Below are 13,717 nucleotides of genomic sequence, written 5' to 3' on the forward strand. Positions count from 1 at the left end.
TAGCTACAAACAACGAGTGGATGATGCAATTAAGACTCCGCAACCGCAATGGAATGCACCACAATCCTGGGACAACATCGTTAGCTACAAACAACGAGTGGATGATGCAATTCAGACTCCGCAACTGCAGAGGTATGCTCCACAATCCTGGGACAACATCGTTAGCCACAAACAACGAGTGTATGATGCAATTCAAACTATGAAACCCATTCCAAGTAATGCACCAAAATCCAAGGACAATATCGTAAGCCACAAACAACGAGTGTATGATGCACCAAAGGTCTTGGACGACGACGACTTTAGTTATGGACGCTACAAACAACGAGTGTATGATGCACGCCACAAACAACAAGTGTATGATGCACCAAGGTATGGCGACGATTATGGACGCCACAAACAACGAGTGTATGATGCACCAGGGTATGATGCACCAAAGGTCTTGGACGACGATTATGGACGCCACAAACAACGAGTGTATGATGCACGAGGGTATCATGTACCAAAGGTCTTGGACGACGATTATGGACGCCACAAACAACGAGTGTATGATGCACCAGGGTATGGCGACGATTATGGACGCCACAAACAACGAGTGTATGATGCACCAAGGTATGGCGACGATTATGGACACCACAAACAACGAGTGTATGATGCACCAAAGGTCTTGGATGACGATTATGGAAGCCACAAACAACGAGTGTATCATGCACCAGGGTATGATGAGGACTTGGACGACGACGACTTTAGTTATGGGCGACGATTATGGACGCCACAAACAACGAGTGTATGATGCACCAAAGGTCTTGGATGACGATTATGGAAGCCACAAACAACGAGTGTATGATGCACCAGGGTATGATGAGGACTTGGACTACGACGACTTTAGTTATGGACGGTGAGTGGAGTTATGGACGGTGAGTGGATGATGTAACTAGTGTACGAGTGTATGATGCACCAGGGTATGATGAGGACTTGGACGACGACGACTTTAGTTATCGACGGTGAGTGGATGATGTAACTAATTAAGACTGCATCAGGGTATGATGAGGACTTGGACGACGACGACTTTAGTTATGGACAGTGAGTGGATTTATGGACGGTGAGTGGATGATGTAACTAATTAAGACTTTTGTGTGTGTGTGTGTGTGTGCGCGCGTGCGTGCATGTTTGTGTGTGTAATTTTATGAATATCCGTCAATTTGAATTAATGAAATGACGTATCAAATGATTTTCAAATTTTCTAAAAATTTACAGATTTGATCTATGCATTAAGAACCTTAAATTGAACGGTTAGATCGTTCAAATTTGATATAGAACATGAGTTATTGAACGGAATAAGTCTAGGTAGACTTACTGCTGGACTTGGAGTAAAAGGATCCCTCCTCATATATATATATATATATATATATATATATATATATTATATATATATATATTTATATATATATATATATATATATATTTATATATATATATATATTTATATATATATTTATATATATTTATATATATATTTATATATATATATATATAGGAGGGTTATAATAACACTGGTATAACTTTTACTACGTATTACACCGCTTAATAACTTTATATTAAATGTGAACTTTGTAAATCCAACCGTTAAATTGAAAGTTCTTTACTTTTAGATCATATATACAAAATTTTATATTATTCTAATATGATATGATATTTATTTCAAAATATACTAAAATATGAATACTTTTGATTACCTTTAAATTGTTGTTCAATTTGAACAAAATTTGATATGAACATATAAAGTGATATGGACTTTTAATTTAATGCTTGGATTTACAAAATTCATATTTAATATAAAATTATTGAGCAGTGCAATACTTAATAAAAGTTACACCAGTGTTATTATAACCCTCCTCATATATATATATATATATATATATATATATATATATATTGGGTGTCTAAATATAAAACTTTTTCCCATTTTTTTCTTGTCCTTTTTTATAAGATTTTTAATTACTAGTTGTATTAGTATTATTTTTCTAAAACATCTTTGTTTAATTAACAATTTGTCTAGACAAAAAATAATAAATGTTTAAAATTAATGAGATAAAACTATGTCTCTCATTAGGATTAGAGAAGATAAATAGTCACCCTACAACATTGAGCCCCTTTTTTTTCTTTTCTCTTCATAGACTGTTAGCTCCAATTTTTGTCTTCCTTTATAATTCAAAATTATATGATAAAGTCCAGTTCATACATATCACAAAAGATAATACATATTAAACAAAAAAATAAAACAAAATAGAAAAATAAGAAAAAACACATCGATCATCTCTTCCTTTATCTTCCTTGAGCCCCAGCAACTACGCCCCCAACTACTCTGCAAAACCTTACCCTGCAATCATGCCCTATTAGAGTCACTAAACCTTTCACTTAACCAAATTCACAAGCCATATATCCCTGAATTTAGGGATTTTGGTAGAGAAAGATATTAGATTAATCAAATTCAAAGAATCCTTCGTCTATAAATAACACGACACAAAAGGAAGAGGGGGCTGGAAAATTTTTCCGAAAAAAAGAAATAGAAAATCACAAAGAGAGACGTAGTGAATATGAGTGTCCGACATTGAAGAAATGCAAAGAGCATCCAAGTAGTGACAAAAGTACCAAAACGTGCCAGCTAGGTATAATTTCTTACTCTACCTCATTTGGATGATAATTTTCTCTTATATTCATGGATAAATGCATGACAAAACAACCATACAAATGTGAATCATTAAAAATGTAAGAAGATCTAGAAAAATGAAGAAAAAATGTACATGCAACCTTCGTATGTCCATAGTTATTGTTCATTTTTCTTCTCTGAAACTGCTAATGATGAACTACCCTGAATTTTAAAAATAAAATATGAGAAGAAAAGATAGATAAATGTAGAACCAAAATAAGCCTACACTTACCTTAATTGATTATCACCACAAGTGCCGTTGTACGCCGTTGACAAAAATGATTTCCAACGGTAATGATGCCCCACTTCTCTCCTTCTACAAATGTCTTCATATCCTACTGGCAGAGACAATTTTCGTTTCTCTTCTTCTCCTTCACACCGCTGTTGTGCGGATCTCGTTTGCTGCCGTATTGAAGAACCACTTGAACCCAGACGATTGAATCCCACCATACCCCATCGCCAGCAGCCAACTCGTCTTCTTTCCCTTTCCCTTTTGCCGATTAAGTTACTGTATAAATAAGATTGCATGTGCTGGCCCTAAGATAATAAAACCCTTTTTTCTTGCCTTTACCTTTTGTGCTTCTTGTTGTAATTTCATTTTATTTTTCCCTTTATTTTTGAATAACCACATAATCCTCGGGTAGTGGTTTTATGCGTTTCGTTCCAATTTTACAAATGCAAGTTTTCCTTTTTTTTTTTTTTTTTTTTTTTTTTTTTTTTTTTTAATTCACGTGTTTTTTATAAGATATCATCTTTGATTAATATAAAATTTTATATATATAATTTAAGAGTAAAGAATTTTCAATTTAATGGTTGGATTTACAAAATTCTCATTTAATATAAAGTTATCGACAGGTGTAATACTTAGCAAAGATTATACCGGTGTTATTATAACACTCCTCACACACACACACACATATATATATATATATATTTAAAATTTTATTATTTTTTTTAATATATGATTGTCAATTTTTGTAAATAAATTCTTACATTTTCGACAAATATAAATTTGTCGGAAATATTCTATCAGTAATATAACTTTTCTTAAGAAATTTTTTTTTATTAAAAATATAATTTTTTCGACGGAAAAATATGTCAGTAATTTCTGACAGATTTTTCTGTCAGAAATTTCTGACAAATTTTTCCATCAAAAATTTTTGACAGATTTTTCTGTCAGAAATTACCGACTGTTAAAAATCTTATATTAATCCAACCGTCAGAAATTTGCATTTTTCTTGTAGTGAGTGAAGTTATGTTAAGTGACATACTCACATGGTCTAACCTTGCCAAAGGTCGACTCATGTTAAACCTTTGATATATACACCTCGATTGAGATGTGGGCCTCGATTGAGATGTGGGCTTGGCATTAGGGCTTGGTGGCTTAGTATAAAAGGATGGAAGAACATTTGGCCTAGTATCAACATTCTTTGGTGGAATGGTAGAGACTAGAGACAACCTATTACACAAGAGAGTACATACACGTGAATAGATGGACATGGAACGAACATTATACAAATACATATATGTTATATTCGAACATGACTTACCCCCTACATAAGGTGAAAAAAAGAATCTCCCTCGAGCTGATCGAACACCCTCGACAAGGAGGTCCATGATCGGAGTTGCCTATGACTAGTCTATGTCAACGATGGACCCTGGTGGGGGGTTAGAGGAAAGATCAACAAACAACTTGACAATTGACTTATCAGTAACCTTAGTCGCCTTCCTTTTTCTTTTTATGTCAAGGTCGAAGACTACTTTGATCCTCTTTGACATTAGGGACACTTCTTCCTCAATGTTGAACTTAGCCTTCAACTCACGCCATTTACTTTTACCCTTGATTTCTACAAACAAACAAAAAAAGAGATCATTACAAATTGAAAAAATCAATAAAGAAAAGATAAATCGTATTAATATATACTCACTTTCTAAGTCTTCCTTGATACTTTTGGAATTGGAAAGCAAAAACACTACTTTGCTTTCTAATGGTTGGGGTAGTGACTGCAATTTTTCTATGTCCTTCTCATCAGACGAGGTTAGAGTAAAACCTTCAAAACTAGAAAATTTTTAAGGATGGGACTACTAATAGAAAGGAAACATGAGCTCCCCATTCTTATGGAATACATTAGGTAACATAAGGTCAGTACAAACAGGTCATATCCTACAAAATTATTCTTTGAAATTCTTATAGGATTAAGTGAATATCTAAAAAAGTCCCCCCTTAGAACTACCACTCAGTGAAACTGAACCAAGCAATGGCTCTCCAAGTTTCAATTGATAAAAATGCATGAATTTAGCCAAAGAAACTTCAATGTTCAAGTTCAAACACAAAACTTGAAAGGCACAAAGAAAATCTCAATTGTTCGGGTGCAACTAACTAGGAGCTAGTTGATTTTCCTCAAAAAACACACTTAAGGGAAGAAAACATCATAGAAACTCTGAGCTCTTTAAAGATACATTAGTACATATAGAATTAAGGGGGAAGGGATGAACTTGTAAAAAAATACACACTCATCAGATTAGCAAGGTTCCACAAATATCAAATTAGAAAGAAAAAAAAAGGTGAATAGATTGTCACTCTTTCTCAGAGTAAGCTTATCTCAAGCAAAGACCTAAACCTACTCTTAAACTTATCTACATTACCCTTAACCCATTCATACCCATATCAAAATCAAGGGATGAGAATATTTCATATTATTACCCATATGCCTCATTTTCTTACTTTCATTATCGTCTAAAACCACTTTATCGGACTGTTTACGGTGGAATTAGTTCATGGATTCTTTTTATTCGAACTAGCACAAGAGATGTTTCAATGTAGGTATTTGTCGCTTTAATGAAATGAAGAACAAGGGATGGAGTAGAAAGATTCAATAATTACTTGTTTCCAAATATTCGTCAATGATCAACAAACAATAATCTTCATGCATATAAATCCTCAAATAAACTGAATGAACGATAAATATATTTGCAATACAGATCATGGTTCACTTTGCATAACATTACAATGCATAAAATTACAATTAAAATGTTGAAGCATGTTACTACAATTACACGACTATACTACGTGATTAAAAAGAAACTACACTAATCCTAATCCTAGAAGAAGAAAAGAAACGTGGCCAAGAAATGGTCATACCCAGCAATTCCTTGCACGAAAGTCATATGCGTAGATAGTGAGTGCTTGAGAGTTTCAAGTATGATGTTTCCGACCTCCTCAAATCACTATGCTTTCTAAATTTATAGAACTAATCAAGGGCGGTTAATTTTGTTCGTGTGCGTTATTGGAGCATAACCGCCATCCACTAAACTCACCACGTGGCTCAAATTATAACTTCTCTTAACCGTTTTGTCCCACGTCTTTATTTCCTTGATTCGACCTTTAATAACCACCCTGATGCGCCTTAATCGTCACCAAGCTCCAGTAACCTCTTTTCATTTTTTTGAGCAGTCCTTGTTCTATTCGACCATACCTCGAGCACCCCCTCGAGCACAAACAAATAAGGCTCCTCATACGCTTTCAGCAGGTGTTGACTTTTATCTTCCTCTCGAGTAGCTTTGTAAATGTAACTTTCGACTCGTATATTTTTCGAGTAGTCCTAACAAATGCCCCCCTAGGAATTCAGTTTCGATGAACATACTGGGTGAAAAAGAACTGGATTCCTATCAAGAATTTTGCTTCGATGCCTTCTCGAATCGTTTCACTTGATAATTGGTAACTTAGATTCCTTCGATCAAAACCTATTTCTGACCCTATTTAATGTGATGACCGTTTGATGTGACATTGATTACCCTGACAGCGCATGCTTGCATTTTTTCCCAAGTCTCATTAATGTAAAACATTTTTTGGCGGCCGTTTTTATCATTTACTTCAAATTTGAATTTATTTATGGGCCCATTTTACTTTCAGGCCCGTTAAACACTCTTTTTACCCTAAGGTAAAAATTGCTTCCACCACTTTCTTTCTTCGCGCCTAAGTCTCCTCATACTCGTTTCTTTGCTCTGCTTCTTGGTTTTCTTCTCCGGCGACCTTACCATATCTCCCTTCACCCGTTCTTGCCTTTAATCATGATGGCCTCCTCTGTTGTATCTACTTCAGCCACTGCTTCTGCTCTTTCTCCTACTAAGGCTACTGTATCCTCCACCCAGACTGCTCCCTTATTGATGGCCAATGCCATAGTTTGCACTGTCAAGGACGGAGATGAGACCTTCGTTCCTATTCCTGGCATGGAAGAGGCGAGTCTAAAAATCTTTCAATCTTAGGTACTTCTCCCCTTCTCTCTTGAGAATGGTAGTATTCATGCTTTCTTAGGTCGGTTTGAGGGTCAAAATAAGAAAACATTTGGCAACACCCTGTTGCCTGAGGATTCTTCTACCTTACCTTTCATTCATTTGCTGAAATTGATTTGTCATTGTTTGGAGACACAACCAAGATCTTTAGGGCCTTTCCCCTACCAAGGATAGGCATTTAGCATGGTTAACTCGTATAGAAAGTTTGATGCATTCCGTGTGGGTAGAAACTGGTATTTCTGAGTTTATTCAATTAGCTAAGTTTGATTTTCATTTTTTTGACCCTCAAATGCTTCTTTCCACTATATTCTTCTGGAATAGAGAAACTCGAGCCTTCGAGTTTCCTTGCGATTTCGTGTGTCTTACCTTGCTCGATATTGCTGCTATCACGGGCTTAACACCTATTGGGGATAGGTTCTATCCTAATGTTTTCGAGGAAGAGATTTCAATTAAGGAGACCTCAATCTCGTGGGATAAGAAGACTTGTTTAGCTTTTATTAATGCTCACATGGGAAAAATCGATACTCCTATTTCGACCTCGGAGCATATTGCTTTCTTGATGTATTGGCTATCCGCTTGTGTTTTCTGCACCCCTTCTCTCCAGGTTCCTAAATACTATTACATATTGGCTCAAGCTTTACATCTGAAAAAGAAAATCTGCTTAAGTAAACTTCTATTGGCCTCTTTATATACCTGTCTCGATGAAGCCTCGGAGAGCCTTTTCCGTGAATATGGTCCTCGTAATCTCTCCGGACACTATGGCTACTTCAATTGTGGCTCAACGCGATTTTCGAGAAGAAACTTTCTCTGGCTTCATCCTTTACTCCAGTATGTGAACTCGAAGGAGCTCGTTTGACGACTCTCACCCCCGAAAGCATTCAATCAATAAATTTGCAAAATATATTAACGTTATTCTCAGTTTCACCGAATTTAGTGAATACTTGGCCCCTTTCATCCGTACTACTTTGATGGGCCCGCCTTGGCTTCAACAAAATAACCAAGTTGGAAGTATATCTCCAGATTCGATTGAGATGTGGTTTGGGTTCCTATCTTGGGATGTAATAATCTCCGGAATGAGACAAAAAGACGTTAGGATCTACCCTTATCAACCTCAGCTTTTTCTCGACAATTTGGTCTTTGCCAGATGAAGCCCCTTCCTCTTCGACGAAAAGAAAGTGTTGACACTGATATCTATGTCGAGAAAGGAAATTATGAGGAAGTCTTGGATTTTATTTTACGCCCTGAGAAACAACTTAGACTCACACCTTGCACTTTTTCCCCTTCTTTCTTAGTCTCAAAGTGTTTTCTTCGATGGTGGTGTGAATACTATGTTGATAAGATTCTTAACTTTGTTGAATTTTTGAAGAAGCTGATTAACTCTCCTCTTTCTTCGCAGGGCCCAAAGCAATCAGGTACTTACATGAACCAAACTATTATTTATCAATTCGAGCAATTTTTTTAAAGTTTGTTATCGACCTGACAATATTGGTCGAACCATCTTTGGCGCATCTGTCTCTTTATCGAAAATGGTACAAAGGAACATCCACTCGAAAAAGGTGATTAATCCTCGAGGAAAAACTGATTTTGAAAAATTTTGTCCTAAAAACATTTCTTCTCTTCCCAATGGTCGTTTTGGTTTAGTTAAACATTTATCTCGCCCTCCTTGGGTGAAGACACTTGACCCATTTTACCTTGAGCGCAAAGAGATTCCTGTAAAGGATCGAGTTACCTATGTGAGATGTTTCGTGTATGATTTTCCTCTAAGGAGATGGTGGCCATTGTGTTGGGTCGATAATACCAATCCTCCTCCTGGTAAATGCCTTTAACTACAAACAAAATTGTCGAATTCCATTTTTTACTTATCTCATCTTTTGCCTCTGTTATGTAGCTGCTATCCCTCAACGTGTTCCTCAACATGTTGAAGAGACTCCAAATTGGGAGAGTGATGAAGATGATGACAAGGGGTCTTCACTGAAGACTCGAAAAAAGAAAAACTGCCTCTGACAAAGTATCTTTACGTTCTAAGGTATCTTTTCAAGTTAATTCCATGATTCGATAACTTAACTTAATCATGTGAACTTTCCTAAGTCTTCTCTATTTATCAGAGTCTCGAGACCTCGAAAAAGCAAAAAGCAGATTCGACTAGCACCAAAACTGTGAGTGATTTTTATTTGCCTTGTTACATTTTCTTGTTTCTCATTTTCACTTTCTTATTTCTCCAGATTTCGACCACCAAAAAGCCATATAAAGGAAAAGGGAAGTTAGTAATTTCTCTTCCTAAGAAAACTTAAAAGCCTCCTGTCGAGAAGCTTCTCTAGGATGATATGAAGTCTATCCCCAAGGTACTTCAACTTTAACTCGACTCCCAGTTTTTATGAGCCTTCCATGTGCCTTCGATTTTTCTAAGACTTTTTCTTCTTATAGGATGTCGAGATAATCCAACTCGATTCTTCTAAGGAAATGTCTAGGGATATTCCCCTTCTTACTAGGGCATTTCAGCAGGTTCGATTTTCTTCATCCTCACTTTTCTATACTTTTTGCTGCTTTGTCCTTATTTTAACTTTACCATTTTTGTAGTTGGCCACTCCTCAATCAAACATTGTCGAGATGGCCTCGATGATGGCCTCGATAGAGATTCCTCATCAAGTTGATGAAGGGAAGGTTCCCTCGTCGGAGCCTTTGGTGAACGTAGAAACTCCTCACCAGTCCTCGTGAGACACCCTCTACCCCAAAATCATTAATAAACATAAACTATATTTATAAAAGATTTTCATAGAATGATATAAAACAATAAGTATCATAAGGTAGAAGATGCACATTCATAAATTCATACACATAAATATCAAACTTAAGAAGTTATTATAAAACAAAGATTATAAATTGATCCCAGTAAAGGTGGCAGTGCCTCCTAGTTAGGAATCAATTTATAATTTATTAAATTACACAAGAAAAGAAAATATTTTTAGAACAATAAAGACATAAGAGAAATCCTAGCTAAACCCGATGTCACATCCTATCAGAGCATGCCCCAAGAAGCCTTTAGGCCTCATCACCAACATCCTCATGATGATGATCACCTGCAACATAAATTTAAACATATACAAAAAAAATAACAAGGGAGTGAGAAACATCTCACTCAGTTGTAGATGAAGAAATAAAAGTTAAATAGCACACACACATATAATCATTATCATATATAATTATTTATCATGCAATGATGTCATAGACTCAACTCATAAATATATGCATGTGGCGCCATACGGAAGTTCACATATCATCATTGGTGACCCTAAGGCACACCTAGTTAGCATATCGTGGGTGACTCAAAGGTACACCTTGTTAGTCGTGGGTATGCGGCCTCAGCGGCACACCTGGAGTATATATGCATATGATGCATGTCATACAATCATAAACTTAACATTTAACATGTTACAGAATTTCCTATAATATACCATATCATAAGCATAATTCATACTTATATTATATTTTATTAATCCAATAGTCCAAAGGTCCAATAATTCAATAATCCCATAGTCCAAAGGTTCAATAGTCCAATAGTCCATTGTCCAACAGTCCAACAGTTCAATAGTCCAAGGTCATTAAGTCAAGGGTCCAATAGTTCAAAGGTCTTTAGGGATCATATAATTTATATTTCCTGGTATAATTATATCCTTAAGTAAAATAGGAAGCTTAATGAAAATAAGGAGGCTCGGCCTTCCATTTAGATAATAAAGTCTAAATTTATAAGTTAATAGGAGACTTAGTCTTCCATTCAATGAATATTTTAGAATAGTAAAAGTGAAGTTATCCATTAATTATAATTATTAATTACCGCAACAAGAAAATCAAGTAGTACAAACAAAACACAGTAATAATATATATTCAAATAATCAAACAACAGACAAGGGATCGGGAGCCAATCCAACAAACAGACTATTTAACAATTATTTCTACACCCCCAAGCAAGGTTTCCCACTCCCCCCTTACCTGGATAAATAGGAATTTGGGCAGAATCTCCTCTCTTTCTCCTTAAACCGGAACCGGAACTAGAGCAGAACCTTCTCTATTCTCCTCCTCTTTTCACAACCTAGGCAGAACCTTCTCTCTTATTTTCTCTTTCTATCTCTCTAGAATTCCTTCTCTCTAAACTTTTCTTCTCTCTAGTTATGAATTTTCAAAATCCTTAGGTCCCTATTTATAGAAATTTTGAAGTTACTATGCACTATGCACTATTCATTAAAATAATAATATAATTACTATTCATGAATAGTAAAATACTATTCATCCAAATAATTTGAGTTTTGACGTAAGTGCTTACGTTTTTTTTTAAAATTACTATTCATATGAATAGTAAAATACTATTCATAAATACGTATACATAAATAGTAAAATACGTATATGTAAATAGTAAAATACATATACATGAATAGTAAAATACGGGAATAAAAATACTTATTCACATAATAAATAATTCTTTTCATTTGAATAAAATTTTGGGATATTACACCTCGCAAGACGAAACTCCTTCTTTCGAGCTTAAACCTCCTCTTAGTCCAAATAAAGGTATATTTCTTCTTTGAATTTCTATCAACATTCGTAAAGAACTGTCTTTCTTACCATTTTTCTTTTTCTCTATGCAGATTCAACCGAGTCTCCTAGGCCTTATATTGCTTCTCCTTCGACCCAAGGTGGTGTCAAATCTTCAGTTCCAGCACTTTCCTCGATCCCTTCAACTGATTTAGACTTAATCAATTTTTTCAATGAAGAGGATGAAGAGGTCAACGATATTTTTGATGTCCTTGACAATTGGACAAGTGGTCCCTCTATCTCGGAGAAGGTTCCTGAGCCGGTCTCTCAATCAACTCCTACTTTTCAGCCTCTACTCGAATCTTTTCGGTCGAAGGCATATGTGGACGACCTCGATCAAGCTTTCCTTGTCCCCGAATTCAAAATTGAAGTTGGGCAGATGGTGGATGACTTGCTAGCTTACTCAGACCTTCCTCCTGAGATTCATTTCGAGCTCCAAGAATTTATCAAGCCATTCACCCTTGCCTGGGATCTTAGGAGCAAATGGTCTACAAAATTTCAAGAAGTGGCTCAAGTTGAAGTCGAGAGTGAGGGAGACCGTGCCAAACTCATGAATCTTCGGCAATAGTTGCTCTCCCTCAGGAAATCAACTGAAGAAATGATTCCTGCCTTGAAGAAACTACAACAGGAAGAGGGAGATGTCGAAAAATCCATTGAGGCTCTGCAACATGAGTTGAATAACATTCGCTCGAAAAAAGATGCTTTAAAAACGCAAAGTCAAGAAGTTATTCAGCGTCACAAGAGTCTCAAAGAGGAGGGCAAGGTGATTTCTTCCAAGCTTGCAAAGACCTTGGAACAGAAGAAACACTTGGAGAATCAGTGTGCCTCTCGAAGGCAGAACTTGGATGAAGCTTATCATGCCTTTAAAGATTTTAAGTCCAAGTTTTGTAATAATTAAATTCTCGAACCCTGGTTTTAATTTTTCTTAGGTTTATGTTGGATGTATGCTTTAATATTCTGACCTTTTATGAAAGAATTTCAAGTATTTCCCATTAATCACTTTACTTGCTGCATTCAAATTTATTCCTTTAATCACATATGCGTTTTTCGAGTATACTTGTTCGATTATAAAGGGACCTTCCCAATTATAAGACCACTTTCCTAAATGTCGAGAGTTTTGATCCATGGGAAGAATCACTTTTAACACTAAGTCTCCGACTTGAAAACCGCGCACTTTGACTCTTTTATTGTATGTTTTTTCAATTCTTTCCTTTTGTTGAACAAGATTTTGTAATGCTATCAACCTTTCTTCCTCTAAAGATTCTGACTCGTCATACATTAAATTCCAATAATCCTCGATAGACAAGTCATTCTGCTTCTGTATATGAATTGCTTGTAAATTAATATCTATAGGAAGAATAGCCTCATGTCCATACACCAGTTTGTATGGGGTAGTTTTTGTGGCATCTCTTGGTGAATTCCTATAAGCCCACAACACTTGGACAAGTGTTTCGTGCCAATTTCGAGGTCTGCTCGAGATATGTTTCTTAATTAAACTGATAACTATTTTATTAGCAGCTTCTACTTGTCCATTTGCTTGTGCATAATACAGTGTCAAAGTTATTAACTTAATTCCCCTCGATTGAGCATATTGAGCAACCTTTCGACCCGTAAAAATTGTGCCTTGATCAGTGGTAATTGTTTGAGGAATTCTAAACCTTGTTATAATATGATCCTCAACAAAATCAATTAAGTCTTTTTGCTCGACTTCCTTTAAAGGAATTGCCTCAACCCATTTTGTGAAATAGTCTATGGAAACTAATATATATTTATGATTTTTCGAGGAGGGTGGATGAATTTGCCTTATTATGTCAATTGCCCAACCTAGAAATGGCCGTGGTTTAATAATCGAATGCAATTCACTTGCTGGTACCCTTTGTATTGGTCCATGTTTTTGACATTCCTCACAACTTTTCGCGAATTTGATGCAATCTTTAATCATGGTCGGCCAATACAAACCTTTTCTCGACAAGGTCCACTTCATCTTTTCACCTGCTTGATGTGCTCCACAGATACCTTCATGTACTTCTGCCATAGCTATGTAACTTTCATGACTCCCGAGGCATTTGAACAGAATCCCATCGAAACCTCTTTTGTATAATTCATTACTTAGCAAGACATAATTAAGGG

The 13,717-nt window shown here is 35.8% G+C and overlaps 2 long non-coding RNA genes across 2 annotated transcripts; one reads left to right on the plus strand and one right to left on the minus strand.

Annotated features, from left to right (window-relative positions):
• Window positions 1–2,178: 2,178 nt before the first annotated feature.
• LOC145955702 (uncharacterized) lies at window positions 2,179–3,524 on the minus strand. The gene is made up of 2 exons (XR_014432362.1): window positions 2,940–3,524; window positions 2,179–2,377 (listed from the first exon to the last, which is right to left on the minus strand). It is a non-coding gene; the product is annotated as an uncharacterized LOC145955702 (long non-coding RNA).
• A 4,805-nt stretch (window positions 3,525–8,329) lies between these two features.
• LOC114916608 (uncharacterized) lies at window positions 8,330–13,308 on the plus strand. Its single transcript, XR_014432363.1, has 4 exons — window positions 8,330–9,026; window positions 9,106–9,156; window positions 9,223–11,563; window positions 11,641–13,308. It is a non-coding gene; the product is annotated as an uncharacterized LOC114916608 (long non-coding RNA).
• Window positions 13,309–13,717: the final 409 nt, after the last annotated feature.

This window comes from Cajanus cajan, chromosome 3, assembly GCF_000230855.2.
Source record: "Cajanus cajan strain Asha chromosome 3, NIPB_CcT2T_4, whole genome shotgun sequence".
NCBI classification, from domain to species: Eukaryota; Viridiplantae; Streptophyta; class Magnoliopsida; order Fabales; family Fabaceae; genus Cajanus; species Cajanus cajan.